General features: G+C 43.2%; 1 protein-coding gene and 1 pseudogene across 1 annotated transcript in view; both read left to right on the top strand.

Moving 5' to 3' along the window:
• LOC124613123 (mitogen-activated protein kinase kinase kinase 13) overlaps positions 1–20,535 on the top strand; it is a 388,238-nt gene that overhangs the window by 266,933 nt on the left and 100,770 nt on the right. The gene's annotated exons all lie outside the window — the stretch shown is intronic.
• Positions 550–667, top strand: LOC124614417 (annotated as a pseudogene).

Here is a 20,535-nt window from a genome sequence, read left to right as displayed (position 1 = left end):
GCTTCGTTTGTGTCCCAGTATGACTATCCTAGGTTTTCCCCCTCGGCGGAGTTGTGGGATAGTGGTGGGGGGCAAAAATGTACCCGAAAAGGGGGTATTTTTCGGTTCTGTGACTATATCTCGTAAATGGTCCTGCGTCATCACTCCCTGATACCTGTGGAAAAAAAAGAGTGCATGAAAGAAGATTCGGCATCTGTGAAGTAGTTCTTAAAGTCTACGAAAGTGAGTATGCAGCTCTTGATAAAAATAAACGAAAAAACTGTTTTGCAGTATTGCAAAAGGGCCATAGATTTTTGTAGATGGTTCGCCAACGACATATAATGATCGAGATAGTTTTACGTTACAATAATTCTTCCCCGGACGGGGAATGACATCCGATCATTTTTTTTTTTTCTGTTGATGTGCAACTAGAGTAGTTTGGCCAGAAACTTTCGCAGTACGTTATTGAAGGATCTTCAGTGGCCTGAAATGCATATATACTATCATTTAAATGAAGCATTTATAATTCTCATATTGTGCCACTGTACTTACAATTACAAACTATAATCGGACAACGGCCTTGCCGCAGTGGCTACACCGGTTCCCGTGAGATCACCGAAGTTAAGCGCTGTCGGGCGTGGTCGGCACTTGGATGGGTGACCATCCAGGCTGCCATGCGCTGTTGCCATTTTTTCGGGGTGCACTCAGCCTCGTGATGCCAATTGAGAAGCTACTCTACCGAATGGTAGCGGCTTCGGTCAAGAATACCATTATAACGACCGGGAGGGCGGTGTGCTGATCCCGCGCCCCTCCTATCCGCATCCTCCACTGAGGATGACACGGCGGTCGGATGGTTCCGGTAGGCCACTCGTGGCCTGAAGACGGAGTGCTTTTACAAACTATAATCATTTCTTGTACCGGTATCTTCTTTCTTAGTACACGTGTTTTATTATTTACTGTAATTACAGTGCATGTATTTCCTAATTTTACTATAATAAAACAAATGAAATGAGTAAGTAGGTGTCCGAAGTAGAACTGGTTTGCGCTTGTAAGTACAGTGGCATAATACATAAACTAAAAATGTTACATATTAGCGACAATGTATATGTATTTCAGGTCACCGAAGATGCATGAGTAAAAAAGGCAAATCGCGCCTGACAAACCAGCATTTATTCAGCTGCACATAGACTTAACCTAAACTGTTAATGTATTACTACGAACATGTGAGGTAGACGAGCCAGCAACGTTAAAGTTATTTTGTCTTCTTTTCCCTTTGTGTCTCAACACTATCAGATTTGTTTCTTAGGGTATGTGTGGATTCTTAAGATATTCAGCAATGATCTCTTGGTGACGTTGTTAAATGTAGTTTATTTGTGATGTAGCATTCTTCCACCAAAAACAACAAAAATAAAGAACAACAGTGGAATATTACTAAAACTAAAAGGCATTGGGAGCTGAAGCATCTACTTAATAATTGTGAAAAGAGCGTCGATAGCAACTAAGTGAAGCGCACAGGGTGGCAGCTGTAAAGCGATTGAATGGTCACGTCTTGTCAACTTCTGGCCGTTATGCCGCAAATGTGGATGCAGTCGGGAGCACGGTGTCACGACACACGCACTGTTCGGAGGACGTGTGACGTCATACACACACACTTGTCGGCGGATCACATGCCGCAGCACACAGTTCGCTGACATTCAGTGCGCCCGCCTATGGACTGTCAATTGCTGTGCAATGCGCTTGTTCGTCCTGCTATTCAGACCACATACCGCCATACACGAATGACAGCTTGCGCCTTCTCTAGTTCCGAAACATAAAGGCCATAATTAATCAGACGTATACAGGTACACTCGTTGTTTTTTCTTTCTGTAATGGATTCGATGCACTGAAATGGATCGAATACGATGAAACAATTGAAGATTTGATGGCATGAAATAACACTCTTTCTTTGCTACTGCCTTTATCCCGCATTGTGCGCTGGGTCGGCAGGGCTAAGTACTGATTTGGCATGGTTAATTTAAAGGGGTGGCCGGATGCCTTTCCTGCTGCCACCCCATACCCCCCGGGACGGAATGAGTGTACCCCAGCTGTTTGCGTCTAGTGGAAATCGTGAAAGAGTGTGAACGTGTTTCAAATGTCTGCGAGTCGTGGAACTGAGGCGGGACGTGGGGACCAGCCCAGTATTCACCTAGTAGGGTGTGGAAAACCGCCTAAAAACCACATCCAGGCTGGCTGGCACCCCTACCCGAGTCTAGGAAGCAGCGCGTTAGTGCTCTCGGCTATCCTGGCGGGTCGACATGAAATAACACTATACCGTTCACATATGTTGAACCTGCAATGTAATTAAGAGATATGAGGTGACAGTAGAAAGTTTGTGCAAGAGTGAGATTCGAACGCGGATATTCTGCGTTTCTTGAGCAGTCGCCTCAACCACTAGGCTGTCTGAGCTCTTCTCCAGACCCGACTCCATCTTCCATTGTCACTCACGTTTCCTCTCGTTAGATTCCTAAACATGGTCCTCCAGCGACTCCGTTCCCCCGTAGTGCTACTCCACAAACCATGTGCGAAAACCTCTGGTGTTGGTTATATGGATACGGTGTCTGTTCTTTCGGACATGTCCATGTGTTGCCGTGGGACACTACGAACGTAGTGTGTGGACGTACAAGGTGAGAATGTGGGTCTCGCGGGAGGCGTGCGTGAGATAGTCCCTGCAGTCGCGCTATCTTCTGTGCCCTCGGTGGCTCAGATGGATAGAACGTCTGCCATGTAAGCAGGAGATCCCAATTTCGAATCCCGGTCGGGGCACACATTTTCACCTGTTCCCGTTGATATATACCAACGCCCGTCAGCAGCTGAAGGTATTTCGTTCTGGTGTTAGTGTTCAGAATCATAGGTGGAATATCAGGGAGAATGAAAGTTTTCACAGCGCGGGATTAGCCCAGCGGTCTAGGGGGCTTCAGTCATGGATTGTGCGGCTAGTCCAGGTGGAGGTTCGAGTCTTCCCTCGGGCATGGATGTGTGTCTTTGTCCTTAGGATAATTTGGGTTAAGTAGTGTGTAAGCTTAGGGACTGATGATCTTAGCAGTTAAGTCCCATAAGATTTCACATACATTTGAACACATTTGAAAGTTTTCAGTCAGGCCTGGAGCCATGCACGGACGTCTTAATGGTTACGGTGACTGCCGGTGAAACGCAGAAAATCAGAGCTCGCATCCCGCTCTGCCACAAATGTTCTATTATCACTACAGGTTTATTATGTTTTTCTTTAGTCTGATGGTCACATCTGTGTAACTAATCTTCTAAAGCGATTACCTGCTCCCAGTTGCAGTTCACCCGCTGTTTGAGAATGAGACCACTTAGCTACTTCCAGTAAACTTCACACATAATTTCAAACCTTTTTTCGCTTACAAGCGTAGCGTCAACATTGTTAACCCATTTGTTAAGTAATGAGACGTTTGAAGCTGTTCCATACATGGACGTTCGATTCTTTAAAAAGACGGTGGTGCTGGTGGTGGTGGTTGTTGAAAAGTGAGCGACACTCTTGGATGCTGTTAGGAGTGTTGGCAGTAGCGTCGATATAACCAGGTATCAATGTTTTGTATACTTTCTGCAGTAGTTATAAACATTAAGTAGTTGGAAACAATAAGTTGGGGGGGGGGGGGTGGTAGATAGAGACGTGGCGCATGTATACGGTGAGCCTAGCATCCGCCCGGGCAGCACCACCTGTTAAAGGCCGCATAGAGGACGGGGTGATGTGCCGGCACCGCATTAACTACGAGGGGTCGGTGTGCTGGTCAACCCGGATTTGATTTTTAAGCGGTTTCCCACATCCCAATGTGTGAATATCGGCCAGGTGCTCATGTTCCCCCTGAGATACATGCTACGCAAACATTTAGAACACTTTCTCACACTTCTACACAGAATTTATTCTATATGCAGAGAGATTGGGTGTACTGCTTCTGTCCTCACCGAAGAGACGTCCAGGAAACCTACATCATGATTGGGAGCAGTGACTGGTCCCCGAGAATTCTTTGCCTTACAGTGACGTTCCTACAGTTGGTTCCAGGCTTTCACGGAACGGAAGGTTTTTTTCCGCCCTCAAAGTCAGTGACACGCAGGCAGAACCAAATTCAAACTCATTGTTCTGTTCTATGATTTTTCTTCACGATTTGCAGGTGCTCCAGTGAGCTATGTACCATTTCCTTTCTATGCGCTTTGCGATAACAATTTTGTGCATTACTAAGAGGAAATATAGACTTACATTTTTTTGTCTCGTCTGTGTCCTTTTTTCAGTTTTTAGGAATTTTTTCCTTCGTAAATGTTCTATAAGTAATTTAGTGTCTTCAACCTTTTAGTTGAATTATCATCTTCTTCTGATACCTTTTCTTGCGGTACCTAGAGTTACTTTATGTACATCTTATGTCATTCCTTGGGGTATTCCATTGTTTTTCATCGCGTATGTTTATAATTACTCTCTTAAACTATTCAGGCATGTAAAGAAATCTCTGAGTCCATGTACAGTTTTGACGATGGTTACTTCAAGAAGCTGTAACAGCCCTACCACAACAAAGGTCAAAAATTAATTATGATTGTAGTGTTGCTCTCGCTGCTAAATATTGCATTTTCGGGCAACAACAAAGTTATATTATGTGGCAGGTGTCATTAGAGCACAGTTAATAAAGTCATTTGTTGAAAAAATGGATAAACTAGGCACTCACCTTTTCGTGTTTCCCACGCTGGTCTCGTTGTGAACTCGTGGCTCAATCGTCGAAAATCTAGGTAGTGATGATTCCAAGCTCGGATGCAAAAAGGCCTAGGTGTTATTCTGCGATATTCAAAAGTTTTATAGATGTGTTCCATAAACCATTCTTGAAGATTAAACTTTTGAAAGTTAGGACAATGGTGATGTAAAAAAGTAATCAGCACTCTGAATTTAATTTACACTTCTTTTTTATTACTTTTGTTGCAATATCACGTAACTCGATCCAAAACATCACTTCACAATATAAAACATACTTGAAAATATCTTCATCACTGTTAAAGTTCACATTTCATAAACTGACTACAATTTGCGTCTTTTTAACATGACGACCAAAGCTTGACTCTCTCATAACCGCTTACGCACCCAAAAAATCAGAGTTACAAGTACGTCAAAGACCATAGTGACAAAAGAAAGAATACACATAAGAATAATATCATTGCAATATATACATATCGATGTATCGAAGTACCTCTACATTAATGAAATCAAATCTGAATGTTGTCACAGAAATATGTTAACTATTTTACAGAAACACAGTAGAATATTGCTGGTATCGAGAGGTTAAGGTGAGGTGCCGTAATGGTTATGTAATTCAAGTACCACTACAAAGCCCAACATAATTATCATTAGCCAGCGCCCATTATATAATTTTCTGTGTTAGTGATTGTGTCGTCTGCCAGCTTTTCTGAAGAAATCTTCTCTCCCAAACACATTTTTTCATTATAAAAAATGGCTATGAGCACTATGGGACTTAACATCTGAGGTCATCAGTCCCCTAGAGCTTAGAACTAGTTAAACCTAACTAACCTAAGAACATCACACACATCCATGCCCGAGGCAGGATTCGAACCTGCGACCATAGTGGACGCGCGGTTCCAGACTGAAGCGCCTAGAACCGCTCGGCCACACCGGCCGGCTTTTCATTATACCCATATTGTTTTCAGTCGTTTCTTAATTTAATCACTGTATCGGTACGCATGCCACAGTTCCACCAATAGGTTCGCAAATTCCGTGCATAAGAACGCATTTTTTTCTGGGCTCATACCGGGTCCTATTGGTGATAGAAAGATAGGGCGAAGTGTTTCGGATAGCCCTTAGGTTTGGGACCATTTCTGTACCCAACAGAAGGATGGTGTAACTGTGAGTATCGTGCAGTACAGGGTCAAATTTTGAATATCACATACTTCCTCCAGCCTCGACAAATGGAGGATCTTGTTTGGTTCTTTTAGCATTGGGTGTGATCTGCGGTGCGCCTGAAGGGGCTACGGAGCCGCCATATAGTTGCCGAGAAAACCAGAAAAAAGCAGTTTTCAGCATCGTTTCGCCATCAGCAGCGGATATCTGGATAAGTAACCGCCGCAAATTGCTCAAATTTTAACGGCACATCTTCTAGGCACTTATCTAGAAGTGGTATCTTCCCAATTTCAAAATTTTTTATCCGTTATCGAGAAACGCACCAAAACACGGCTATGCACAGCAAATAATTGTAATTTTTGCTACACATTCGTTGGACCGCGGGCTCGAACAATCTTTGAAAATTGTGTTGATATCTTTATCCGTTTCGGAGAGGCAGAGATTCGAAGTTACCCTACTTGTACATGTAAAACACGCACATAAAATCCGGTGTAAGACGAAAAGCTGTTTATAAATTGACGTAGCACGGAGAGAGACTCTGTAAAGTGTGTGCGTTATCATCAGAATGATTCTGGGAGTCCCATTTTCTAGTACGGAAGGATATGCAAAATTTTTGTTCACGTAAAATCCACTCTGAGGTGTAAAATTAGTTTTCCGTTATTTCCGTTTCACATAAGTTAACTATCAAAATTTTACTGACCGATAAATTTCTCTACATATGATTGAAACGTCCTACTGTAGCGAGGAAAAGAAAGGAAGCAACAGAGAAATACTCCTATCGGAGCACATAAAAGGGAATATGCTCTTGTTTAATAAAAGACTGAAAAGTGGGGTACCAGCTGCCTCATTCTGCTTTCCTCAGCGTCTTTCAAAAATTTTCCCAAAAAATTTGGCATGTGAGTATATTGGCGATTTTTTATGCTGACAGAGGTGGGGTGGTGGGAAAGAAACAGAAAACTAATAAATACTGGCAAATAGTAGACAGTGGTTGTTGTGTTGAAAGAGCGAGGGAGACAATGGCACTGTGAAAGAGAGGGACACGGTGGCAGTGGTACACAGTCGGCAGTGACAGAACAGTGATATCAAAAGTATGAAGGAGACAGTGCCAGTGGGACAGGAACAAAGAGAAGGAGAAAGTGGAAGTGGCTGACAGCAAGTGCTAATGAGAGACAGAGGGAGATAGAGACAGCAGCAGTGGGAAGGAAGGAATGAGATAGTAGCAGTAAGAGACAGCAAGAGCGACACAGTGACCACGAGAGGAGACAGCAGTACTAGGGCGGAATAAAGGGGACTGTGGCTGTGACAGAGGAGACAGTGACAAAGACGTGCAAAGAGATAAGGACAATGAGTTGGGCTGAACTAGTGAGAATGGGCAACTGGAGTGGGTGGGGGTGAGCTGTTTACGGCGATGAATTAGTGGGTGTGAGGAAGCTGCAGTTAGGGAAGCTTGTCGCAGTGGGTAGTGAGTTGTATGTTAAAAGGCGCGCATGTGTTGCATGCCATAAAATTTTGGGAAAATTTTTAAAGGTGCTGCGGAGACTGAAAGTAGTTGGTACCCTACTTGTCAGATTTTTTAAAAACAGTAGCATATTCGCCTTTTTTGTGCTCCGATAGGAGCATTTTACTGCTGGTCTCCGTGTTCTGAAATGATCACCGCTTCGGACTTCTTATCTCAAGGGTCTGTTTCTTTCCTGCTTTGTATCGATGTTTACTCTGCAGCTTTAAATTTCATGTTTTACTTCAAATTCCGGAGTAATTTAATTTAAAATAAAAAAATACTTAGTTCCATTTGGTTGTTTCTATTTTATATTCGTTTTCTTCTGGAAAGAACGTGTTACGGACGAAAACGCTAGACTTCTAACTTATGACCTTCCTCGTTTCTGTTGTCAACCCAAAGCTCTCCACTCAAGGACGTTCTTTGGTTTGTGTCCTCCTTTTACATTAAAATCTCCCTGTTATCACCTTGTCGTTGGGTTTTCTATTATTTATCATCTTCTTTAAGTCGTAATACACATGTTCTACCTCATCAGAATGTAAGCACGCTTACTCATAGACTTGTATAATTTACATTGCCTTAGCAGCACTGGCCACCGGGACCAGAGTGGAACGCTGAGGTGTCTGAGGTACAAACCTCGAGACCAAAAAAAGTAGCAAGTCATCCTGTACACGACTTCTCATAGTCAACCGCCTAGGCTGAAATATTGGATGCACGTATTTCACGATATTAAAAACTTACCCACGTAGGTGAATATTTCGTAAAAAATAATTGTTGCTGTTGTGTCGGCAGATTAGCCAACACAACGCACACTAATTGAGAGAGGAGGCCGAAATGCACGCGCTAACTCACGCAGGATGGCGTGAGGTCTGAAACAGGATACGTAATGAATGCTATAAAGAAAAGTACGTAGCTTCTGGAATGCTTAACTTTAATCCATCATTTGTATACATCGTTCTTGATGAGACATGCTTCATACGATAACTATCAATTGCTATGGCGCCTTGCTAGGTCGTAGCCATTGACTTAGCTGAAGGCTATTCTAACTATCTTCTCTGCAAATAAGCGAGGCTTCGTCAGTGTTGCATCGCTAGCTAAGTCGTCCGTACAACTGGGGCGAGTGCTAGTAAGTCTCTCGAGACCTGCCGTGTGGTGGCGCTCGGTCTGCGATCACTGACAGTGGCGACACGCGGGTCCGACATGTACTAATGGACCGCGGCCGATTTAAAGCTACCACCTAGCAAGTGTGGTGTCTGGCGGTGACACCACAGTTGCTGTCAGCATGGTATTATTTCCACTTCTTGTCCGATGCGTTACTCTGCGGATGTGTTTCTATTGACAGCCGGCGTTGTTTGACTGCTGCGTTTACGACCCCTGACCTCTAAAGATGATCCTATTTGTTGTTTGCTGGTGATTTGTTATCGCGGAAACAAGGAGCGCTAGCAGCGGACTGATGTTTTGAAGTTCCCCAATCCCTGCTGCCCAGGAATGTCTTGTTGACAAAAGTAAGTAAGAGGGAGATGCGCCGATAAGCGAGTGTGTCCCTACGCCAGAGAGAACTCGGGGCCCCCACTAATGACCTCGATGTCGACGGGACGTTAAACGCTAAACTTCCTTCCTTGAACTAGGGAAACTCGAGTGCCATGAACAGTGCAGCTCGCCACTAGCCATTTTGCCAAGTACTGCTGACTTTGTTTGCGCAGTTATTGACCTCGAAGCAAGATTGAAAAACATACATCTAATTGTCGGAATACCGCTACCATTTACTTTGTGTGCTGTTGTGGTCTTCAGGGACTGATCTGATAGCAGCTCTCTATGCTAGTGCTGACCCGCCTCATGTATGCGTAACTATTACAACGAATATCCGCGTGGGACTTGCGTACTGTAGTCAAGCCTTGATCTCCCTCTACAATTTTTTTACCCCATTCTTCACTCCATTACGAAATTAACTCTCGCTGAGGCCAATTGCACACCTTCCAGGCTATGTTATAAGGACTGCCACAGGTAATTAAAAATAAATGAATGTATAGATCTGCGTTAGCCACAAAGTTTAAACATTATCCATTAACTGTTTTGTTATATCATCATCAGGTGGAAGACACATTTTATATAGCTGTTCGTAGAGACAAGTCCTGGCGATTTCTTGCAGCACCATGAGAGATGGCCGAGAGGTGAAGTGCTCATTTTGAGAAGTCAGGAGCCATCTGTTTTACTTGCTAAAAACTTTCTAAAACGAAGATCGCATAAATATTTCTTTATTTAAAACAACCAGTTTCGGCAGACTTCGCTGTTATCTTCAGGTCTGTAACAAATTGCATATACTTGGAATATGTCTCATAACATGAGTTAAGAAGTAATACTTGATATAAAATTTTTAGTCTGGCATCACAAAAAACGGAAGTGAAAGTGTACATTTACATACCTTAAAATCTTTTTGTTGTAAAACGTGTTCATTTTAAGTTGGACCTCACGGCAAGCTGCAAGGTAGACGGTACTGGGGAAAAATAGCTAAAAAATTCGATATGTTGTGGCGTTCCCGATTTAATTAGCATTGACGTTAGCCGCTCAGGCCGCTGCGCGCCCATCCAAGCACTTGGAGGCGCTAAAATGCGGTAATGCACAGACATCTGTGGATCCGTGAGTTACCACTTGTTAAAGTGCTCATTACAAGTTAAACTGTGCCTTTTTCGGAAGTGATAAATTAAAGCTAGGTATGAGGCAACCAGACGAAGAACAATTCTGGCAGGCTGTTTAAATTTGCGCCGCAACGACTGACTGGCTAACTTCATTGCCAGTTACGTCGGAAACAGCGCAACGTATCGAATTTTTTTTTAACAATAATTTCTCGGCACAATCTATACTGCAGCGCTTTTCAGACTGTTTTTGACCACCCTATGCATTGTTAGCATTATAACGTTTATTAAATAATGTAAGATAAGATATATACGGAAAAAATAGTTTCAGTCCTGATAAGCACACAGGAAAAGTTAATAGTCTAAAACATTATCCAGTACTGCGTCGAAACTTTTAAAGAAATTGCTTGGTTTGCTTTCATAATGCTCGATAATTAATTTCTGTGGCCCTCATACAGGTTTGCAGTATCTTGAAGTTAACATTTGTTCTCAAACTTGCGACCTTTATCTTTGGTAAGTGTGACCATTGCAGATTTTTCAGGTGAAGGTTGCAGGGCAGTCTAACACAACTTGTTCTTGGATGAGAAAGTTATCTTTATTTATGTCGTTCTAAGACATTAGGATTTTTTTTTTTCAGAAATGTTTATCGTCCACGTTTCACTTCCATATAAGGATTAACTTCAAACAAATACCTTCTGAGAATACTTCCTAACTGTTACGTTTATATTCGTTGTTAATAAACTTCTCTTTCTCAAAAACGCTTTTTTTGTCATTGCCAGGCTACATTTATGTACGGTCTTTACTTGTGTCGCCGTCAGTTGTTTTGCTACCCATATAGCAAGACCCCTCCACTACTTTTCGTGTCTCAGTTGCTAATCGTATTTCCCTCAGCATCGCCTAAATTAGTTCGGTTACATTCCGTTACTATTGTTTCATTTTTTTTTGGTTCATCGTATAACCTCTCATAAAAACACTATCAATTACGTTAAACTTTAACGTTCTTTGCTGTGTTTGACAGAATTATAATGCGTAACTGTTTCGTTGAAAGATAGACCAACTAGCGAAATAAAGATTGGAGGTAAACAATTGAAGAAGGTGGGAAGTGTGAAGTACTTGCGAAATGTGATAGAGGAAAATGCAAGAAATGAGAAAGAGGCCAGTGAACGTGGCAGACAGACAGAAGCATACCTGTGAAATGTTAGGAGCTGTTTTAGAACAAACAAGTCCCACAAAAATGTGAAGTAGTAACATACAGAAGCTGCTACACCCAATACTCCCCAACGCATCTCAAACGTGGGTAATGAAACAGATATAAGCAGGTTACAGGCTTGTGAAATGAAGTTTCTCAGAAGTAGGGTAGGGGTAAGGAGGAGAGATTGGATTAGAAATGAAAGGGTAAGTGAAATAATGAAAGAGCAACCCTTGCAGAACAGGATAGTACCACAAGGCCAAGATGGTATGGGCACTTAAAGAGAATGGAAAACAAGAGGATTATGGAGAAGATATAAGAAATGGACATTCAAAGGAAACCAGTAAAATGAAGACCAATGGATAGAGCTTTGAAAGGTCTGGAAGTGTGTGTCGTAAAAAAAGGCGAGAGCTGAACCGGAGTTAACACAGAAAGATGGTGGGAAAACAGGACTAGACGGCCAAGATTATACTCCCAACATAACCAGCCTGGAGCGGAAAAATGTTCATGATGATGATGAACTGTTTTGTTTACTATTCTCATATTCTTAACTTTCATGTGTGGATACATTGTAATGTGAACGATCTGTCAACTGAACAATGCACGTGGTGTGCTTACGTAAAAGCTATCTGATAATAAACGTTGCCAAATCCATCAGAAATTATGTAACTGTATTCCAGTTAACTTTTACTACACTACTGGCCATTAAAATTACTACACCAAGAAGAAATGCAGATGATAAACGGCTATTCATTGGACAAATGTGTTATACTAGAACTGACATGTGATTACATTTTAACGCAATTTGGGTGCGTAGATCCTGAGTAATCAGTACCCAGAACAACCACCTGTGGCCGTAATAACGGCCTTGATACGCCTGGGCATTTAATCAAACAGAGCTTGGATGGCGTGTACAGGTACAGCTGCCCATGCAGCTTCAACACGATACCACAGTTCATCAAGAGTAGTGACTGCGTATTGTGAAGAGCCAGTTGCTCGGCCACCATTGACCAGACGTTTTCAATTAGTGAGAGATCGGGAGAATGTGCTGGCCAGGGCAGCAGTTGAACATTTTCTGTATGCAGAAAAGCCCGTACAAGACCTGCAACATGCGGTCGTGCATTATCCTGCTGAAATGTAGGGTTTCGCAGCGATGTGAAATGTAACGTCCACTGTTCAAAGTGCCGTCAATGCGAACAAGAGGTTACCGAGACGTGTAACCAACGCCAGGTGATACGTCAGAATGGCGGTGACGAATACACACTTCAAATGTGCGTTCACCGCGATGTCGCCAAACACGGATGCGACCATCATGATGCTGCAAACAGAACCTGGATTCATCCGAAAAAAATGACGTTTTGCCATTCGTGTACCCACGTTCGTCGTTGAGTACACCATCGCAGGCGCTCCTGTCTGTGATGCAGCGTCAAGGGTAACCGACACAGCTTGTTCTTGGATAAGAAAGGTCTCCTTATTTGTGTAGCTCTAAAACATTAGGATTTTTTTGTATAAAATATTGCCAAATAACGACTCTATGCAGTTTGTATGATTTTTACTGTAGTTTGTGTTTATTTTATATTTTCAGCCGAATGATCTATTCTTTAATGCCTCGTGATGTGTCACACGAACCTATTCCTTCTTTTAGCCAAAGTGGGCCGTAAAAGCGGTTTCCTCATCAGTGCTGCTGCAAACGTCGTCAAACTGCTCGTGCAGGTGGTTGTTGTCTTGCAAACGTCTCCATCTGTTGACTCAGGGATCGAGACGTGGCTGCACGACCCGTTACAGCAATGCGGATAAGATGCCTGTCATCTCGACTGCTAGTGATACGAGGCCGTTGGGATCCAGCGCGGCGTTCCGTATTACCCTCCTGAAGCCACCGATTCCATATTCAGCTAACAGTCATTGGATCTCGACCATCGCGAGCAGCAATGTCGCGATACGATAAACCGCAATCGCGATAGGCTACAATCCGACCTTTATCAAAGTCGGAAACATGATGGTACGCATTTCTCCCCCTTACACGAGGCATCACAACAACGTTTCACCAGGCAATGCCAGTCAACTGCTGTTTGTGTATGAGAAATCGGTTGGAAACTTTCCTCATATCAGCACGTTGTAGGTGTCGCCACCGGCGCCAACCTTGTGTGAATGCTCTGAACAGCTAATCATTTGCATATCACAACAACTTCTTCCTGTCGGTTAAATTTCGCGTCTGTAGCACGTCATCATCGTGGTGTAGCAATTTTAATGGACAGTAGTGTACATTGTTGAACGTGGAACTCCGCTGCAGACAACAAATGCGTGTCCACGTGTTGATCGAACGACATCGTCAGTTACGACTGCAGTGAGCACGGGACCATCGGGATTCGACTGTCGATCAAAGGGATCGTGTCGGCTCTTCGGGTGGATCACATTTTTGCTACACTACGTCGATGGTCGTTTCCACAAACGCCGTCATCGAGATGAACGGCGGCTGGAGACGTGAGGCGCTCCACGGACAGAGGCTGATGGGAGCCGTATTATGCTACGGGAGAAATTCTCCTGCGCTTGCACGGGCCTGTGGTAGTAATCGATGACACTCTGACATCTGCTCCGCGTCTCGGAGCCAGATCCGCGTTACAGGGGTTTGGGGAGTATTATAGTGAACTCACGTTGATGTCTCAGCGACCAAATTCGCCTGATGTAATCTCGTGGAACCCATCTGGGTCGCTATCGGACGCCATAATCGGGTACACAAATCAGCGGCACGTCGTTTTCGCGTATTACATGAACTGCGCGTAGACTCATACCTCAACAAACTGTTGGTAGACATCTAATGCCTCATACCTCAACAAGCTGTCGGTAGACATCTAATGCCTCATACCTCAACAAGCTGTCGGTAGACATCTAATGCCTCATACCTCAACAAGCTGTCGGTAGACATCTAATGCCTCATACCTCAACAAACCGTCGGATCCCTTATACACAGAATCAGTGATGTATTTCGTCCCAAAGACGGACAAACAAGCTATTGAGCAGGTGGTCATAATGTTTTAGCTCATCAGTGTAATACTGCACTGTAGAATAAGAATGTTTGACAACGAAATCAGATCTGAACTAAACTATAACTGAACCGACCTGATGTTAAACTGGCCCTAACAAACTTTCCTGACTTACCGTTTGGCAACGGAAGCACGGTGCTGTTCGAAATTGGAGAATGTTAAAATGCAGCGCAGCAACAAACCAGCCAAAGAGCACCTTACCTAAATGCAGTGCAAAGAAAAGTAACTTTGTTAAGTGCATCATACTTTAAGCCTGAGCAACTGTGTTCCGCTAAGTGGAATGCGCTGACACACGACTACGAATTGAAACTTTATCAAGGCGTCGGTGAAAGAAAGAAACTGAATTTACTGAATGATATAGAAGCGACTGCAGTTAGAAACTGTGTTTGAAACTCACTTTTATCAATTACAGCAATCTTTACAAGATTCACTTCTTATAAGAATGAATCTAAGTCTGACATGTAATTCATTAATGAAATGGTAAAAGTGCGGTGAATCTATAGCTCTTGAGTCCAAGCTATGTCAGTAGATAATTTTGTTTAGCCTCGTCTCGACAACCGAAACTAACTAACCCGAACCGAGAAAGAAAAGTGACACCCAAAATTTACCATTCTCAAACTCATTTTAAATTACGCGCGAGCAAGCAATGCAGCGACATTACCAGAATTACTTCACATTTCTAAAATCAGTCTTTAATAAACCAGATTTCAAAAAATCATCATGATCTGCGTTTGAATATCTGTGTTCCGCTGATTATTTCCAAACCTCTCAGCAGCGTGACTAAAACCACTGTCTCTCTCACTTAATACTCTCGAATGCTAAACTGGATACGACAGCATTAGTGGCAACCAAAGATCTCATTGCTTGTACTCAGAAAATATGTGACGTAACAATCGAGTGTTTAAGATTTCTGTCTGAAAAATATCTAGTGTATAAGTGTGAAATAGAACTCATCGGATAAAAAGAGAACTTACATCACTCCATCGAATAGCAAAATTAAGCTAGAAACCTTACAATTGTCGTTGGCAAACAGTCTTAATTTCTTCTCACTGAACTTTAACACACTTTAGAATTTCTCTTTGGCGTCCTTAACTTTTTAATCTATGTGCATATTGAATACCAAAGGTAGATCCGCCTCTCAGCAAACGCTCATTTTTTATGCCACTCGACTCTTGCAGCTGCAATCCAGTTTTCGCACCTACTTCTTTCTCCGCGCAACTTTGAGAATTTCAAAGAATATTCTCTGTTCAACGTTGTCAAAAGTTGTTATAAATCTACAAAGCTTGGTTTGAATTTCTTCTGTGTATATACTAAGATAATCGCAGGGACAGTACTACTTCGCTTGTTTCTACCTTTCTCCATAATAAACGGAACAAAATCGACAGATGTAATTTCCGGAGTACCCCAAGGGGAGAGTAATAGAACCGTTACTTTTTACAATTATATAAGTGAGCTAACAAAAAGCGTTGGTAGCTCTTTAAGACTTCCCAGATGATGCGGTCGTTTGTAAGAAAGTAGTAACATCAGAAGACAGCATCGGTTTGCAGAATGACCCGCAGAGCGCTGATAAATGGCGCAGGCGGTGGCAGCTGACCTTGAACATGTCACATATTACGCATACATCAAGGAAAAAAGTCCCCTACCATACAAGTGCACTGTTGATGGCAAATCGTTGGATATAGTATACCCTAAAGCCAGAGTGACCTGAAGTGGAACAACCACATGAAAGAAAAGGTAGGAAAATCTGATTATGTACTATGATTCATAGGAAGAATCGTTGGGAAATGTTGCTCATCCACAAAGGAAGTAGATTATAAAAAGGGGCTTGTTCGACCGATTCTGTCATCAATATGGGATCCTTACTAGGTACGAAGGATAGAAGAAATATAGAATATGCAAGAGCGGCGCGTTTCGTCCGGGATCGTTTAGTCAGCGCGAGGGCTTTTACAGAGATGCTTACAAACTCTACTGGCAGACGTTACAAGAGAGGCATTGTGCACCACGGAGAGGTTTACTATTGAAGCACTTTCCGGGAGGAGTCGGAAACTACTACTCCCCACGTACACCGCGCGAAATGATCACAATGAGAAAATTCGAGAAATTAAAGCTAATACAGAGCCTTACCGACAATAATTCTTATCACGCGCCATCTGCGAGTGGAACAGGTGGAAACACCACTCCCTCCGCCACCTGCCGTCAAGTCGCTTGAGGAATGTTGATGTACACTACTGGCCATTATAATTGCTACACCAAGAAGAAATGCAGATGATAAACGGTTATTTATTGGACTAATATATTATACTAGATCTGACATATGATTACATTGTCACGCAATTTGTGCATAGATCCTGAGAAATCAGTACCCAGAAAAACCACCTCTGGCCGTAATAACGACCTTGACACGCATGGGAATTGAATCAAAGAGAGCTTGGATGGCGTGTACAGATACACCTGCCCATGCAGATTCAACACGATACCACAGTTCATCAAGAGTAGTGACTGGCGTATTGTGACGAGCCAGTTGCTCGGCCACCATTGACCAGACGTTTTCAATTAGTGAGAGATCTGAAGAATCTACTGGCCAGGGCAGCAGTAGAACATTTTCTGTATCCAGAAAGGCCCGTACAGGACCCGCAACATGCGGTCGTGCATTATCCTGCTGAAATGTAGGGTTTCGCAGGGATCGTTGAAGGGTAGAGCCACGGGTCGTAACACATCTTAAATGTAACGTCCCCTGTTCAAAGTGCCGTCAATGTGAACGGGAGGTGACCGAGACGTGTAACCAATGACACCCCATGCCATCACGCCGGGTGATACGTCAGTATGGCGATGACGAATGTGCGTTCACCGCGATGTCGCCAAACAGGGATGCGACCATCATGATGCTGTAAAGTTTTGCCATTCGTGCACCCAGGTTCGTCGTTGAGTACACCATCGCAGGCGCTCCTGTCTGTGATGCAGCCTCAAGGGTAACCGCAGCCATGGTCTCCGAGCTGATAGTCCATGCTGTTGCAAACGTTGACGAACTGTCCGTGCAAATGGTTGTCGTTTTGCAAACGTCCCCATCTGTTGACTCATGGATCGAGATGTGGCTGCACGATCCGTTACAGCCATGCGGATAAGATGGCTGTCATAGCGACTGCTAGTGATACGAGGCCGTTGGGATCCAGCACGGCGTTCCGTATTACACTCCTGAACCCACCGATTCCATATTCTGCTAACAGTCATTGGATCTCGACCAATGCGAGCAGCAATGTCGCGATACGATAAACCGCAATTGCGATAGGCTACAATCCGACCTTTATCAAAGTCGGAAACGTAATGGTACGCATTTCTCCTCCTTACACGAGGCATCACAACAACGTTTCACCAGGCAACGCCGGTCAACTGCTGTTTGTGTATGAGAAATCGGTTGGAAGCTTTCCTCGTGTCAGCACGTTGTAGGTGTCGCCACCGGCGCGAACCTTGTGTGAATGATCTGAAAAGCTAATCATTTGCATATCACAGCATCTTCTTCCTGTCTGTTAAATTTCGCGTCTGTAGCACGTCATCTTCGTGGTGTAGCAATTTTAATGGCCAGTAGTGTAGATATACTACATAACTGCCCCCGAGGTCGGCTTAGTAATTCATCACTCTGTAAATAATTCGTGCTAGTATATTGCAACCGCGAATTATGAAGCTGCTGGGTCGATAGTGCTCACAGCCTGTAATGTACGTTCATGAATGTACATTCTAGAATAGACGCGGTCTCCTGCGTGTACCAGTCTTGAAAAATTCTCTGCGGTGTTAGCGCTCTCTCTGTGGTATAGCCTGAGAGTCTGACGCGCGTCTCCATCCGCGAAGTTTCGCTATCCGGCTGTTGCCGGTGACAAGATACGCGCCACGTGCGACTCTCGTGTAAAGGAGGGCGCTCAGTGGAGATATGCCGCGCTGAAAAGCCCAGCCGGCTGACGTCTGGAATGTGTTTATCTGGGAGAAGAGGGCCCAGCTGCGCGGAAGAGCTTAAGTCCTATTTGCATATCACGTGAACCTGCGCTCCTCCGGCCGCCGAGCCGGTTCGCGCCTGTGTCTGTAGAGTTCTCCACCTTCTCTAGAGTGATCTTGCCCTGCACGCGTCAGCTTGTGCCCTCCAACACACGATTAACTGTTCAAGTATCTTTCACTCTCCACCTTGCAAAATCAATCCACACGAGCGGCACACTGGTTTACATTTTATTTTGTCCTATCACTCATGGTGCGCTATTTGATTCATTATTACAGTTGGAGGTATATAAGAAGTGTGAACGGACCTACAAAATTACAAGCCAGTATCCCTACCTTCTGTTTGCTGCAGAATCCTTGAACATATTCTCAGTTCGAATATAATAAATTTTCTTGAGACTGAGAAGTTCATGTCTACGAATCAGCAACGTCTTAGAAAGCATCGCTCGTGCGAATCTCAGCTTGCCCTTTTCTCACATCATATACTGCGAAATATGAATGGGATTGCAACAGGCAGATGCCGTATTTCTAGATTTCCGGAAAGCATTTGACATGTTGCCCCACTGCATGAAGGTACGAACATGTGGAGTATGTTCAAAAATAAAGTGACTGGCTCGAAGACTTCTTAAATAATAGAACCCCGTAAGTTGTCCTCGATGGCGACTGTTCTCAGAGACGAGGGTATTGTCAGGAGTGCCTCAGAGAGGTGTGACAGGACGCCTGTTGTTCTCTGTATACATCAACGATTTGGCGGATAGGGCGGGCAACAATCTATGTTGATGATGCCGTGATTTACGGTAAGGTGTCGAAGTTGAGTGACCATAGGAAGATAAAAGACAGACAACATTTCCAGTCGGTGTGATGAATGGCAGCTAGCTGTACATGTGGAAAAGTGTAAGTTATTGCGAATGAGTAGGAAGATCAAACCTGTGATGTTCGGACACGGTATTACTAGTGACCTGCTTGACACAGTCGTTTAAGTATCTGAGTGCAACGAGCGTGTGTGAATTGTGGTAGGCAAGGCGAATGGTCGATTTTCGTTTTATTGGAATTTTAGGAAAGAGTGGTTCACCTGTAAAGGAGACCGCATACGGGACGCTGGTGCGACATATTCGTGACTCTGCTGGAGTATTTAGGGTCAGTACCATGGTCTATTGTATTTTCATGATGTTTATTCATACCATTGGTTACCACCGTTTCATGTATTACACTCTTTATGAATGCATCTGCATTTCTCTCCTTTACTGTAATGTTTGTGGATTTCCTTTTGTGTTTGTAACGGTTAACAATCATGCTTCCTATATTTGGAGGATTCATTATCACACAATTACGATGACGGCGAGTGTAACGTTACGCGCTACGAAATCGGTAACACCACAAACGAATGGAGTAACTGTCGAGACTGATGCAACACAGACGGAGGTCTCTGTTATACAGGTTTGCTTGCTCTTATGCGTAAAGTCTGTCTGGTTCCCTTAAGGGACTCTCACACATTCAATAACATTGTCAAACTGTCAATATATTAGCACATTGACGTATTGTCAATACTAGAAATACTGCTGAGCAGTATTGATGGACCTCAAAGTATTCTCGCTTTGTCGATACATACTGGACGTGTGAGGCGGTAGTATGCGCTATTTATTTTTTCAATTCGCCATTGTGTATATCACAGCACAAATTCAATTTTTAAGGAGTCTTTATCACAAAAAATTTTAATAGGCCAATGCAAGGGTAAGCATTGTATATGCCACTTTAGAATGGTTAATGGAGGGTTCTCTATGACATTGCTTACTTCATTGATTTGAAAATATAGTACAGATTGTTGTGTGACAAAGAAGTTTTGAAAAACGCTCCCATTTCGAAAAATACGTCGTATATCAGTGATGACAAGTAAGAGGTCTGCGAAATGCATGGCGGTTTCACCAAATTATCATGAAACGTAAAAAAAAAAAAAAAAAACCTGTTTTACAATAATTGCCTGAGCAGATCCGTGCCATGAAGATATGAGTTGCTTCAGAGGTTTACATAGAATTTTATTAATTGTGCTAGCTGATAATACAGAATTAAACTTCGAGCATTAGAATGACCTGTCTCTCGCCAGACAAGTTACTCCTTATCGAATATGACTGTCTCTCTCATTAACGTTTTTTGCTTCTCTATTTTATATGAACACAGATAAATTGTCGTACGATGCGGAACTCATCGGGGCAAATAATTTAAGATCTTTCAGGTCCGTGATTCCGATTTCTGTCAGTATGTTAACATGTCACCAGTCGTTCCTTTTTTCAACCAATCTCGGACGTCTTTCCTCATTTTCGTTGTTT

Source organism: Schistocerca americana, chromosome 4 (assembly GCF_021461395.2).
Source record: "Schistocerca americana isolate TAMUIC-IGC-003095 chromosome 4, iqSchAmer2.1, whole genome shotgun sequence".
Lineage (NCBI taxonomy): Eukaryota > Metazoa > Arthropoda > Insecta > Orthoptera > Acrididae > Schistocerca > Schistocerca americana.
The sequence above is the reverse complement of the archived record's forward strand: the minus strand, read 5'-3'. Positions and strand labels throughout refer to the sequence as shown.